Below are 15,264 nucleotides of genomic sequence, written 5' to 3' on the forward strand. Positions count from 1 at the left end.
CTTCTCTGCACCCGTTCCACATCCTTCTTAAAATAAGGCTTCGAGACTTGTATGCAATACTCAAGGTGCGGTCTAACCATTGGCTTATAGAATGGGATGATTAACCCCTTGTCCCTGCTGGCAAAAATCTTGAACAGCACCAACAGGCTACCATGCCACGTTATTGCCTGAACTAGACACAAGCAGCATTCGTTGCGTGTTTGCCTTCCTGCTTTTTATCACTTGGCACGATCACGTGATGTTGTTACTGAAAGGGCGCGTCATGAAAAGGGTATATGTGCGTAATGAAGTGGCCACTCAGTGTATAAAGCTAATGCCAGTTGGTATCCCTACTCTAAAGACAAGGAAAAATAGTTCCATAACATCAAGTCATCTCAGGCATGTCAAGAATTTTTCTACTAAGGAGAAGAAGGTAATTGTTCTATTATATAAAACTTTGGTTAGTCCAATCTTGAGTATTGTTTTAAGGAAGAACGGGAGCTGCTGAAAAAGATGTAACGCTTTTAAAGAAGCATTACTACTCGAGAAATCTTTAAGTCTTTAAGAATCTACTCAAAAAAGGGTTACATTTCCCTCTTTTAAACTGTTTTCACGGCCAGCAAGATTTAAAGTGCGTAGATAATGCAGTGGTCTTAATTCTTCTTACAGCAGAACAATCCTGCCTTTGTAACAAGTTTCTCTGGCATTGTACTAATCTCAAACAGATGGCTTCTCCAAAAGCCATTTGTTTAAAACATGCAATTGCTATGACAGCCCATTCGGAACTAATTGGACCCTCATCAGAGAGTAGGTAGCCTACAGTGGCAACAAATAGACAAAACCGTTGTGAAGTGGGAAGTTGTTCGTGGTAAGCTATCATGCAGTATACGAAATCAGAGTTTTCAAAATTGTTATATAGCTAACGCTATCTCTTTTGTCTTGGAAATTATAGTTGTCAACAGAGACTACCTGCTCTCTGATGAGGGACCTGAAACAGGTTGTCATAGCAGTCTCATCCTTTAAACAAATGGTCAATTAACCTCTTGGCGAGGAAGGACACCTGTTTGAAAGTAGCACAATACCAGGGAAACCCGTTGCAGCGATATTGCGCTACGTTTGCAACGAGATCCTGCTGGCCATAAACATATGAAAGGACATAAGATAACTGGTAGTCCCAATTACCTAATTTCTCTGCGGCTTCAGCTATATTATAACTTTGAATTTCTTTGTTTTAGCGCTATCTCTTGTTCAGTAAATTTTGTAACTTGTCGAATTGCTATTGGAAATTATAGCTGTGTGGCTAATCATACAGCCTTTGCGTGATTTGTGACCAATTAAACCTCACTTCAGAAAAACTGAGAGCAAAAAGAGATTTTTTTTTTCAACTGTACCCAGTGTGGGTACAGTTGAAAAAATTAATTGACGGTTAACCTCTTCCATAAACGGCTCAAAGAAGATTCCAGGAGACAGAAGTAAAAGGGATGTATTTAAGGCTTTGGAAATCTTGAGCAAATTAAAGAATGGGGGTATTTGTTTTCCTTCGCAGGTGACACAAACAGAAAGACACGTATTTAAATGAATGAGGGACAGTTGCAAACTGGATATAAGAAAACTCTCTGCAAGGCAAACGGTTATTAACTGTTAAAATAAATTATCGCCGATTCTGTTAGAACTGGAGAACTTTTGTAAATTTAAGGGAAGATTGGGCATGCACCTGGATGGAACAAGGTGACATTTTCATGCCGATTCTGAATAAACCTGGTTTATTTTGCATCTATTTGCCTTCATTAATAGTTTGTTCGCTTTCTGAGTATTACGAAGAGGTATTTGTCTGTTTTCTTTAGTGACAAACTCCACTTTACGGGTTAAAAAAAGAAACTTCCTGCCTCTGTTGCACAGTAAATAGTCGTAAATATATCTTTACTGCCTTCTCAAACAAATTTACTCTGACGGCAACAACATTGCCAGTGGCTCATAATGTTGATATATGGATGCAGCTTGCCCAGGCCACACACATAGCCAGTAATATCAATAGTCAGTTAGTGTCATCTTCATGTTTCGTCAACTGACTTAATGGCTGTTGGCATATCTCGAAAATACGTTACCAAAGCACACAGGTTGCGCAAAATTTGCAACACTTATGCACGTAGGATTCCTTATAACACTAGGCCCTCGAGGATAGCACGGTGATTATGATCAGACCCTTCCACATCGCGTGGAAAAGATCTAAGTTCGAATTCCCGTCTTAAAAGGGGGAACTTTTGAGATCGAGTTAGTCGTTCTCGGGAGAGATTTTTATCTCTTGGAAACTCAGTTTTTTGGTACAGTCATTAAGAAAAGCGACTGAAAAATATGTGAAATTACAAGTAATACACTGGCGCCTCATAGCCTTAGTTGCTTGACGCTTAACACATACTTCTGATTTATTCGAATTTATGTTAGTCCGAATTGGTCCGGGGAAGTTTCAAAGTTGTTTACGTTTGTAACCTCTGGCTGGCGCTGCATCTTGTGGAATTTGGGGACCTCAATATAGCTCAAGAACTTTGCCTTGTTAGAAATAAATTTTCTAACACGCAATTCAAGCACGCTAACCACTACGGTCATCGAAGGAACAAGAGCTGCAGGGGTGTAAACAGTAATCCTGAAGTGACACCACCCCTTAAGACTTGAGATCTACTTGTCTGCAAAAAATTTCTGCCATCTTTTTTATAACTAAAAATAATTTTAAATAAATGGATAACAATTCTTTAAGATCAATAATACAGTTACTATCTGTTCAACCAACACCCTGACCTGGTTTTCAGCACGTGTATTTTTAGAGCTGGTTTAATATATACAGCGTGAAAGCAAATATTTATTCTTACCAGTACATTACCGTATCGGTAAGAACAATTTTTTTTTCGATAGAGCCTCATAATAATGTTGTCACAGTTACAGGGACGTTAGTAATTTGTTGATACATCCTACCATGACTCTCTACTCCATTCTCTGTGATGATCTACTTCCAACAGCATAACTTGCCATTCCAAGAGATCACTACGTACTATAATGAATTAAAAACTGAAAATAGTATCAAATGAATAGAGGAAGTTAGAAAAAAAAAAGTTTGTTTAGCTCGAAAAGAGTCCTCAGAAGCAGAAAATCGTGGAATAAATTATTTACTTTAAACTGAATTATTCAGTTCAAGTTGCTTTTGGCGAATGATAATCAGATTCAGTGAATCCAGTATACGTTTCCTGATTTATAGGCATGAGATGTAGAACCCATCTGACGAAATATGAAATCATTATTATTATTATTATTATTTATTCAATGTGTTTATATCATTAGCAAAGCAGTACCGCGATAATTAAAAATCAAAAATCAACATCAGAATTGCACCATCTCCAATTTAAATCGAACACTTCTGGGAGATGCGCTGTTTCGTTGCCGTGGTTATCAGAGAAGTAACAGAAAGCCGAATGCATCCCATTAACATTTGTATTTACTGAGGATGGCATATTTTTGGGACTTTTCTCTAAAATATCTCTCTTCATCTTCTCGAAACTGTTATGGACATCCGGTTCAGAGTGACGCTGTCTCCTCTGCCAACACCCAAGAACACAACGCACATTTGTTGCCAGTAAGCTTTTTAATACTGTCAAATTCAGGAACCACTCGTTAACGGTAACCCTGCAGCCAGGTTCAAATTGCCTTTAAACTCAGTTAAGTCGTCGGGAGCTGCTTTCCACGTAAAAATGCCTTAAAAGCGTCTCACGTCAAATTATGGCTTACGGCTGTTTGCTAGGAATAGCAGTTGTGATTTAATGCGCGTGAAACGTGATTATAATAGCAACACGTGGACCCGTTGAATAAAATAAAATAAACCACGGAGTAACTGAATTTTTCCTCTCCCGTGCATGTTTCTGGGCATTCACGCGTGTCCTTACGAACCGTACTCAAGGGATCGGCACTCCCATTAAAACAAACCACAGCAATTATTAATTGAAGCAGCACGTATGAAATAAGGTAAAATATAGTTGTAAATAGCGCCTACTTAAGGCAATCCACCGCATATTAATTAACTCTCCAACTGCTACGGAGCATTCCCTGTAGAGTTATTCGAAGTAATGTAGAATGGCGAAATTAAGACGTAAACATGGAGATTAAATCATTATGAAAACAGAAGTTTGAATCCTTATGCGTTTTGGGAAATGTAGCGCATAAAATATGTCATAAAAGTAATTGGCCTCTAAGAAAATTGCTTTTGAAAACCATTCTTAATATTACCTAAAATTAGATTATAAATGGGCCTAGAAAGGCCCATGCAATGACAAAACCATAGAATACACTCAAGTTACAGTGGGGAGTTACCCCTATGGCTTAAAATTCAAGTTCAAACCAAGAAAACAGCTTCAAACAATTCAGAGCTGAACCATTACTGGAATGCTACGTAAGATATTAAAATCAGGGCCTATATGCTTTGTTTTTTGCTTAAATGTAAATATACTTTTACTTAAAATACAGTAAAGTAAACTAACGTAATTTTTACACACTGTATGAGCGGGATTTTCATCCCAAAAATAGAGCTGTAGATTATACAGCAACCTGATCACACAATACGCGCCATTTTGCACACACGATATACTGACTCCTCATTTCCTTATTTGCCTCAGCTCACTGGACAACAGTTATCGTGTACACGATGAAAAAAATAATAATAATAAATAAACATTACCTTAGTGGCTTCAATATAGTGGTTTACTTTATAAAAAATCAAATGCTGGAATATGGAGGCGAGATGTTTTAAATTACAGTGTTAAGAGACCCAAAAATAGACAAACTAGCCTTGAGAATACATTTTTGGTATTTTCCTTGATTTTAATAGCGAATAGTACGATTTCGTTTTATTTTATTATTATTATTATTTATTATTTTTTTTTTTTTTTGCCAGAACTCTTTTCCATTTCTATAAGAGGGCGCTGTTGCTTGTAGAATTTATTCGTATTTACATGAAAATCAACGTTATTGTTTCTGAAATAGATGTTTTTCTCGCTAATCTGTATCAACTAGCTTTTTCTTATTTTTCTGGAACTATTTATTATTTTTACACAGTTTTTTTAAAAACATTTCTGCGGTTTTTGTGTTGACAGAATATTTTTTCTCCATTATTATCTAAATTAAATGAACCGCGAACAGCATCCGAATTGGCGTTACTTACAAAGTTTCGCTGTCAGCCCTTTCGCCAGATAGACGCATCAATTTTCGGCCCGATGAAAAGCAACAAGCCGACTTTTTACAGGCGTTTCATTCGCGGTTTGACAGACTGAAAAGAAAGCCTGCGGGCAAATGGAAACAGAATAATTTTTGCAAAGAGGATCATTTTCAAGGAATGTACAGAATGCTGCAGTTGTTCGCTTAAATAGAGAGAAGAAACACGAAAAAATGTGGTGTTTTCAGACGCCTTTTTCGCATGCACCGGAAGTCTGTTTTGTGCAAATCGACTGAGTGACACGGAACCAATGCGAGCGAGATTAATTAATAACTGATCATCCATCGCACCTGTTTTCTGTCATTGCCAGGTGCGGCCAATGAGAAGCCCGACGTGACCTTAAGAAGTCAATACACGATCAGGCGGTATCTCAGCGATCGAAGATTTTACTTATAGATCGTGGGAAGTGCTAATGCCACAACCAGAGACAATTCCTCTCCATCTATCTCTCGGTGCACGTGGTGTTAAAATACTTTCTTCCCCTGTTTACTGCACCAAATCCGAGCCCGTTAAGTGGCCCATTTATATTCGCTGCTCACTTATCTCGTGGAGCCTAAATAGAATCAGTTCACGTGCTTGTAGCTGCTCTTGTAAATCTTATCTCTTCGTTCTTTTCATTCATTTCTCTTCCACTTGTGCGATCCACTGCCGCGTACAGTTTTCATCTTCAAGAGACTAACTTCACCCTAACCTTGTGTGTGTATGCGTTCGCTTATTAGAGCATGCTGTGGGAGGTGATGCGAAACATCATGCCGTTGTTGACAGAGCACAACTCATATAGAGTTTTATTCACGAAGCGAATTATCTGCCGCTAGTTGAACTCTTACAGACGGCCGCTGTACGGTGTTTATAAGAGTGTGATAGGGATAGGACAAGCAGCTCTTTGTACACTTGGGGGTTCACTACGAATACTGTTTAAATATTTCTGTTTTCTACGACTTGGATCTTTCAGCTGTATTTCGAGGTCCATTTAATCAGCAGGATGAGCCCGAAAATATATAGCTTTCATATTATCATTCTATCATGACTACGTACATCCCTTTAATAGTTTGCCTTTAGGTTTAATGCTTTAAAACTTTTCACTCTTAAACTGTTCCAAATACATTTTCTCGATTTTACTTCTTGCGGGCTTAAGCCCGGGGGACACTACCTATCAAAATGAAGTGAGAATACTTAACTATTCTCATTTTATTTTGATAGGTAGTGTATATTCTCACTTAAGTATTCTACAAAGTGAGAATACTTAAGTATTCTCAATCTGTTAAAAAATTTCACCTTTCTGTTATATCTGAAAAAAAGAAATCGCATTTGCTTTCTAAATCTTTGTGTACTTGATCCAGTGATTTCTTTCTTTTGCATAGGTATTTAATTATGGGCCGGCTCCAGTATTGGGGTACTTCTAAATGGGCGGTCCTAGCTGTTGGGCATAAAAGTAACAAGCTGTATTTTATTCGTTTATCTATCACTTGGAATGATATTCAGGTAATAATAATAATAATGCAATATTTACTTCGTTATAAAATTATAATGAACATTATAGGCTTAATGAGTTACGTTGAGTCTGTTTAGTTATGAATTTTTTAATATACGCATAATGCACCTATTTTCACTGCTATGTCCGTCCGTCCGTCAGCGTGTAATGACTAGATTCTCAGTGGTTAAATTTTCATGAAATTTTATATTTCGCCCTTTAGGACGATCTGTCGACTCTTCTCCGATTTCATTAAAATCGGACCAATAGAAATCAAGCAGTTATAATTTATTTTTTCATACACGTTATTCATATATTGTATATTTTAGCTGAAGTACTGGATATTATGTATAGGCTTTTACTGCGCTGGTAAAAAATAAAAAAAAAAATGTGGATGCGTAGAAATTAAATTTTCTTGATTCGCGAATTGCTTTTTGATCTTTTTTGTTGTAAATCATAAATTATTATTTGCTGACGTGCCTGCCTCGCGGTATACATTTACTAGTTAATTACGTCTCAACTAAAAATATTTCAGAGCATACATAGATAGGGGGGAGGAAACTGTCTTTTTTTTTTTTTTTTGTTTTTCTTTTACAATAGCAAAGCACTTCTGTTTGAATATATTCTGATTATGCTGATGGAGGAATTTATTTAAGGACCAAGTGCGTGACATTTTGCAGTGCTAGACAGGAAGTCAAACTTGGGGGCCGACATCCTGTATAATGTGGAACGTCTGGTGTCTTTAATTTGTACCTACCATTGGAATCAAACCAAAGACAAATGTACATACATATTTGCCAGTTAGCCACGTGTACAGTTTCTCTGCTGAATTGAAGGAGATATTTTCCTGGTCAGTTCTTAGCTGGTATAATAAATAATAGAGAAAAAAAGCTCTATTTTTTTCAGTACTAGTATAGATCTTTTATACTCGACGCCTTAACAACGAGTTGTCCAAATATTGCATTATTTCAACTGATAGGAAATACTATTTCAAATAGTGTAATACCATGGCAACTCGTTGTGGAGGCGAAGTTTTTCATGTGAGATATCCATGAATCTATGGTTTAAAAAAAACATTTTTTAATGATGTTGAACTCTCGTATGGGCTTGGCACACCTAAGGTCTTGAGCTGGATATCATCATTCTTCTGACTCGTGTTCTCCCTCTCTCAGGGTAACTTTTTTTTTTTTTTTGGCTGGTGTAGCAAAAGCCTCAGGCTTCCTTGCCTGATTCAACTTCAACTCTAATAGGAAATACCATTTAAAGTAGTACAATACCATGGCAACTCGTTGTGACGGTAGAGTCTTTCCAATGAGCTATCCATGTACTTATGGGTTAAAAAAACATATTTTTGTATACAAACTTTGGTTTATAAGTATAGAATAAAAAAGGGCCTGCACCAGCTACCTTTTAATTCATAAGTACGTAGAATACGTCCAGCAAAACAGTCACTTCTGATTTGATAATTTTTTTGTTTTAAATTGCACGGAATAGAGATCTATTAAATTAAACCCCTTTTAATATGGTTAGGACACAGAGAAACTTAATCTTTCCTATAAAGTAATTATGCAAATGAGCATTCAACGAACCAGTCTAATTTTCTCCAAATAAGATAAAATTAACTACAAAAGCTGTGCATTTTGCAATCCTGTGGCTGTCGCTAGAGGGAGCTTCGATATTCAAAATCAGAAATCCACAAACCTCTATTTAGATCTAAAGATAGAATAATGGCAGCGCTGGTGGCACCAGCTGTATGCTAGCTAAATTAGTGCGCTATTAAAATTAATTAATAAAGGAGGTTTTCGGGAGTGTTGCTCAAAAAGATGTTATATTTTAGATAAAATAAATGTGGGTGAGTGATAGGTTCAAATTTGGGAACTAAAGGTGGTTTTATTTTTCGGACTGAACTTTTTTTAAAATGGCTATCATTATGTTCGGACATAGGAAATTTCAAGGTCATTAAATTTTTAAGCAACTATAATCAGTCACTGGGAATTCTTAGTAGAATAGTTGTGTTACCTGATAGCTTTGATGTAAAAGTTTTCAGGATACCAAATTGTATTTAAAAATACTCACGTGTTGCTGAGTTATACATTATTGGTATTTTCAAGGTCACTAATTCTACCGAGTCAGCCATTTGGATGTTTCCAGTAGATAAAAGAACTACAGCAGTGCCACCTGCTTGTTCAGTGGTGACTAGAAATTCGGCATAAATTGCGTAAAATTATTAAATTGTGACATCACGAGGAAGTTTCATCACTGAATAACAGCTACTACATTTATATGGCTGCGGAAGGTTTAGTAGATCGGCAGCTTAAATCCCAAGCCAGGATAAGTGGTGGGGGTTGACGTCAGGAAGGGCATCCGGTCGGAAAAACTATGCCAAAATCAATAGATATGTTCCGGTTAAGAAGTTAATCCAACTAGAGGAGAAGAAGAGGATGTAAAGTGTGAATTGGGAACATTGAATGCCGACCCCATATAACGTGGAAAAAGGCTAAGACAAAGAAGAAGAAGAAGATCTAAAGATAGAATAAACAGATGGTGTCTTTCATGAGGCGTCGTTAAAAAAAAAAAGTGGGGGAAACAGAAAAAAAAAAAAGACATTTTCCTCTATCAAAAAAAAAGAAACTTTTAAACTCGTGTCTCGAGGGATTTCTTCCTAAATCGAGAACACTTGTAACTTGCCATTTCTGTGAGAAAGAAATAATATTGGAAACCCGTATGCAATAAAAAGTTGCCTTTAACTGTAATGAACTTGGTAGGTCTTGCAAGTCTATTGAGTTCTGTGGAAATTGATGGATCTTGCTTTCGATAGATATACCTAATAGTCCTTTTGGTCTTCCGTACGTCAGCGCATCCTCTCTCTCTCTATACCTAACAACGAACTCTAAGTAATAGATTGCGACAGCGGGAGAAAAAGAAGGGGAGGACAGTTGGAGGGTGGGACACGGATTGTAGCGGCGCAAACTTATTGGCAATACGAAGGCTTCTGCGCGCGTACACGTATTTTGATGTGTGTTGCATTTATTGAGTTCTCTGGTGATCGCACCGCTGCTGGTAAACATCCCTATTTGCAGATAGTGTGTAACAAGCAAAACCATTGTGTTCCATACACACAGGGCCGGCGTATAAACACCGACGAATAAGCTGTGGAGACAAATCTCTAGTCATTGACGCGGGTCGATAAGAAGACAGCTGCGGGGCCTTTAGTCCGACGTAACTTCTTGAGCGTCGAAAAAAAGAACAAAACGTATCGGTAAAGAAGAATTGTCTTCGCAATCACTTCAACTTCTTTGCAAGTGTTCCGTCTGTTTCTTACTGAACTCATGATTGTCTCATTACTCAAGTTCTGTGGCACCTACATAAACAAATTAAAAAAATGACACGAAATAAACCCGAGTCAGTTCTTCAGCGTCTGCAATGGTTGATGGAAACATTCGGCCATCCTTGCAACCAAAATTTTCTTAATTTCATCATTTAATTAATGATTTAAGATTCTTCGAAACATGCAGGTGTCCAGTTACTTTGGCGGTATAGTGTAAAAATTGTATATATAGCTCATATCGTCTGTTTATATTTATGTAATGAGGCAGAAAAATTGCTCCCGGTGGGGGGTGGGGGAGTTAGTCTCACATACCTCATTTTGTCAAATGTCCACAACGGAAAACTTGTCCATTGGCAGCGAGTGAGTCACTGCAGACAAACCATATCTGTTACGATGACAGAGCACGGATACTTGACGCCCGTGCGCGCTCATTTCATCAAAATTTACTGACGGCAAGAGTGGGCGGCATCGGTCGAAGCGGCGGAAATAGCTACAAAAGATAGGGACATCAAAACCGTAACCGCATCTAGATGGCAATAGTGCAGAACGTAAGCCCTCAAACATTACCAAGGTTAAAAAGTTTGTTCTTATTGAGAATATTTGCCATTTAGCAGGTGATCGTAATTTCTTGGGGGATCAGAAAAACCTCAGACTTATTTGGATTACCCACAATCTGCACGATAATTCACTTTTATGGCCACCTCACCAATAACTTACAACTTTATTATCCAAATATTGCTGCAAACGAAAATCCAAAAGTTATTATTATTATTCAGAATGAAAAAATAATTTTAACGTTTAATATCGGCTTACATTTAGCTATATTACTAAAACCAAACGACAAGAACTAAAACCAAACGACAAGCAGTTGGCAGACTGTAGCGCCACCATTTTTAAAACACCATAATTTTAGTTGTGTTCGTCTGCGCTCGGATATATTACACCCACATTTCTTTTTAAACCTACACTGATCGTGAATTAAAATACCGCATAAATTATTCCCCTCCTCTCCTCTCTTCTTCTCCCCCACCCAGTTTATTCCTTATTTTGCGAGTTATATTTTTCGTAATATTTCGTTTGGTTAATGAAATTTTATGTTCGGGCATGCAACATTCCTACTGAAGACTGCGCAGTTTAAATAAAAACTCGCTTTTCATGCACATCCACGTGCGAAAGTGGTTTGTGCGTGACACGAGCAAGCAGACGATCGAACTGTGGTGAAAGTAAAGCGTGACTAATGGCGAAATATACATTTAGGACAGCCACGTGTGGAAACGCAGACGCTAATTTATATATATATATAAAAAAAAAAGAAAAAAAATATTTAAAAGTAAAAATAAATATAAATTTCCAAATCGGCTACACTTCAATTTTTTTTTATTTTATCTTCTGCGTAAATTTGAATGGAAAACAGTCGACAAAACTCGCCTTCTCTGCTGCTGCTGCTGGCAGATTAAGTGACTTCAATACTTCTGGAACTATTAGATTCTATACTCTCGCTCCCAAAGCTAATATTATTCTGCATAACCTAGTTTTAAATATCGTTTATCTATCAATCGCTCTTCGGCACTCGGATGTGCACCGATATCGGTATTCTGAGTGAAAACACAAACACGGTAATCCGCACGAAGGGGCTCCGCTTTATTTCTTTTGAATATTTGAATTTCTACTTTTCCGAGCAGGTATTTTAAATAAAAGTTTCAGACTTTCTCGAGATTCAATTCTGTTTCTGTGTATCATGCACTCAAAAGAGACGTCAGTGCACGAAATTGGGAGACGACATGGGTCTGGAAAGAAGTGCCCCAGAGGTCACAGAGGAATACAGTCAGTTCACGTAATTCCGCTTTCCAAAGCTAACCTTTGACATCGTTCAACAATCGGCTTTTATCTTCTTGAAGGCGTGAAAGAGAGAGAGAGAAGGGATGGTGCTATAAAGGATACAGTTACATTCGATTTAGATATTATAGTCAGTTTGTATGGGGAGACCCCTATATGGTCGTCAGGTTGTGAATGTACATTCACGCCTCCTTGGGGTGATGAACAGTAGCAGGAGCATTTGTCCCGGGTATAGTGTTCGTTACAAACTGATGGCCACATTATTGGGAACCATGGTCCCAAAATGAATAAATAGATACACCTGCCCTATTAACAAATCACGTGATCGTGCCATATAAAGCAGGTGAGCAGATACGTGGAAAGTTTGCAATCAGTGCCAGAATGGGCAAGAGGAAAGATCAAGGACCACTTCGACTCGGATGTATCAATATTGGTCCAATAACCAGATGACATCCAACAATTCTTGTGCAGGGTAGCAGAAAGGCTAGTCAGTCGATTGACATCCAAGTACGACAGTGTTCAGCAAAGCTCGTGTGTCCGAACCTGGTTTCATACCAGTCAACGAATCTTGGAGGACCTACCCAGGTATCACCAATGCAAGCTGATGGTCGTGTAATAGTTTGCATAGTCTTTTCGTAGAGCACATTAGGTCCCATGATACTAACCAAGCTATATTTGGATACCACATGGTTATTCGGAAATTGTAAGTAGGAGCATCCTTTCATAGCTGCAGTATCAATCTGCAAATGGGTCCTTCCAGCAGAATAATGTGCCAAGAAAAAACTGGAATAGAGATCCGCAACTATACAGTTTGGAATTCAGGCTGTCTGGATTGTAAAGAAGACCTACTTGCTGTTACATAATTGTACCTAATAAAGTGGCCGTGTAAATTCAGTGTATATTTATTAAGCCAGGATCCACTACCTGTTTCTCATTTGGAAGAACAGCATCAGAGTTAGTATTCGGGGATTAGGGGGTGGGGGGGGTGAATATCGTTAGGCGTGGTATGATGATCATAAGGATTCGCTACCCTAAGGTAAGGTAACTCAAAGAATGTGACCCAATCAGAGTACAGCGACTGCCAAATACTAAATTAGCTTTGACTGCTCGCTATAATCTGTCCAAAATGTATTTGCCATTATTGGATGTAGATTTTTAGGAGCATCAGCAATTAAGGCCATATCGCTGCGTATATACTGTCTGTAAATTACGTGTGTTCTGAGGTCGATTTTCTGTTTGTTTGGCAAAAAACCCAAGTTTCCGGAAGAAAAAAACATGCTACCCTACCCTGAGACCGACTAACTCATCCACGTTGTGAAAAAGGCCCATAAAAATTCCTCACATCATCGATGGGACTCGAACTCAGGACTGTTCCACGAGGCGTGGGGAAGATGGCGATTCTACCAACTGTGCCACCCACGAGGGCTAAATTGGGAGTTTAATAGTTGTTAAGTTTTATACAGTGTTGGTCTGAGTTCGAATCTCATCGTTAATTATAGGAATTCTTAAAGGCTTCTTCCATCAAGGCCATATTTTTCTGATCTACTGAACAGAGTGTTTCTCCGTGAGTCATGGCAGCTTTTTCTGCACGCACGACATGCGAATCCCTCACTGAACACGCACTTCTATAGACCAACGTCTTAGGTCTATTTTATTCGATTTGGCTGGTATCTGTAATTCCACGTTCGTGCTGGTAATTTAAGGGTCCAAATGACTGAAAGTAAGACAATAGAAGCGAGGCAAACATGAATACGCAACAGCTATTTAGGATATTTAAATTTTATCGACATAAATCGAAATCAAACCCATTGGTGAAATACAAGTTCCGTAGGCATAGCTCAATTTACACGAAGTCCTTGATTTGGACTTTCATGTTAAGACTTCTCTTTTTGTTTACCTTCTCCATTTTCAGTCTTATTTATTCTCCGGAAATGGAACTCGAGATTCATGTTCAAACTTTAGTTTTCATCTGCGGTATACATTCTCATCTTAATTAAGGATGCACTTAACTAGTTAAGTGCTTGATATTTCGAAATCATCCTACGATAAAAACCTAACTAATATTAGTCAAACGCTTTTAGGAAAAGTTGCGCCCACACAAATCAGGGATCACGTTCTGAATCTGGGGACAGTTTCACATTTTCTTAAGTGCTTGTTGTTTTTAATCTAAAACTGCTTGTATTTATTTATCGAACCCTGAAGGAAGCCATGGTTTAATCTGCTCCAGAAATTATTTCCTCCAAATCGGAGTTGAACTGGCCCTCATCTGTATCTGTTGTGCGCTTTATTATCTGTCTGGCACGAGCAAAAGCAATACGATTTATTTTCGGTGACAACTCCTTATCAGACATGATCCTCTCAATGGCGTTGACAGTTTGTTTACTTCTGGCAAGTGGCGATTACATAGACTACACCTTTGATTCTGTTGATCCTCAACCGACTGTTCTTTGGTGACATTGGATTAGTCCCTCAATGAATGATTTCTTTTAGTACCATAAGTATTACCAGCTGCTTTCCTCATAGCCTTAGTTGCTTTGACATTTCACTAATCTCTGAGTTTAATGAGCATTTAAAAACATCCCAAAAGTTTTGTTCTCCTTCTAGCAATGTTTACTTCCATCTCCTATTATCTGTTCGTAACTTACTTTGATAAATCAATTTCTCTCAATTACGAAGCAACATTTGTATGCAGAGCAGTAGTCGCTTTAGGGGACGCTGTACATCTCTCTGTCTCTTCCCTCAATACGATTTCCTGTTATCTTAATCATGACTGAGTTGGATCTTCCTATGGTTTTGTTGCACTTTGGGTATTTCAGTATTAACAAGTCTTTCGAGGAAGTCAATAATAATATTGCTAATTGCTGTACAGTTGCTTTCCTGTAATTAAACTTTAAGCTGAAAGGAGAATAAATTCAATTGCAATCTCCTATAAGATGGGAGGATCACGTCTTTCTAGTGGGAATAATCAGACAGTATCACTAATGGTGTCTGCTGATTATTAAAATTATCCTTTAGAAATGTCTATCTTTAAAATTCTTGTAAATTATGGACCAGTGACATAGAACACAGTCTCCTACGAGATAGGAGCACGTTTTATGATTAAAAGAGTTGATTTTTGTTTTTGCTCTTAGAGGAGCAAAATCAAAAATGGTATTATTTTTATTTAGTCTTCCAAACAGCAGTGAACCAGACATTGATGGAAAATGTGTTTTGATGAGTCCCATCCATTATTGTTCGGGACAACCATTAAAGATCATCAAACAAGCTCGAGGTAATCACCATCCACCCCAGACCAGGTGGATAATGCTCTGGTTTCAATTCCATCAATGACGCCGAGAATATTTATGAACTTATTTTTTTCACAACGTGGCCGAGTTAGTCGGTCTCAGGCGATTTGCA

General features: G+C 37.9%; 1 protein-coding gene across 2 annotated transcripts in view; it reads left to right on the plus strand.

The window, feature by feature from the left end:
• Window positions 1-15,264, plus strand: part of LOC150087368 (dopamine receptor 2-like) — a 54,861-nt gene that overhangs the window by 14,622 nt on the left and 24,975 nt on the right. The window contains exon 1 of one of the 2 annotated variants that reach the window (XM_090372028.1): window positions 6,648-6,712. The exons of the other annotated variant lie outside the window; for it this stretch is intronic. The gene's annotated coding sequence lies outside the window, so the exon portion shown is untranslated. Of the gene's footprint in view, window positions 1-6,647; window positions 6,713-15,264 lie in introns of those variants that run through there. 2 annotated transcript variants of the gene reach the window in all.

This window comes from Mastigoproctus giganteus, chromosome 4, assembly GCF_048544385.1.
Source record: "Mastigoproctus giganteus isolate SK-2022 chromosome 4, ASM4854438v1, whole genome shotgun sequence".
NCBI classification, from domain to species: Eukaryota; Metazoa; Arthropoda; class Arachnida; order Uropygi; family Thelyphonidae; genus Mastigoproctus; species Mastigoproctus giganteus.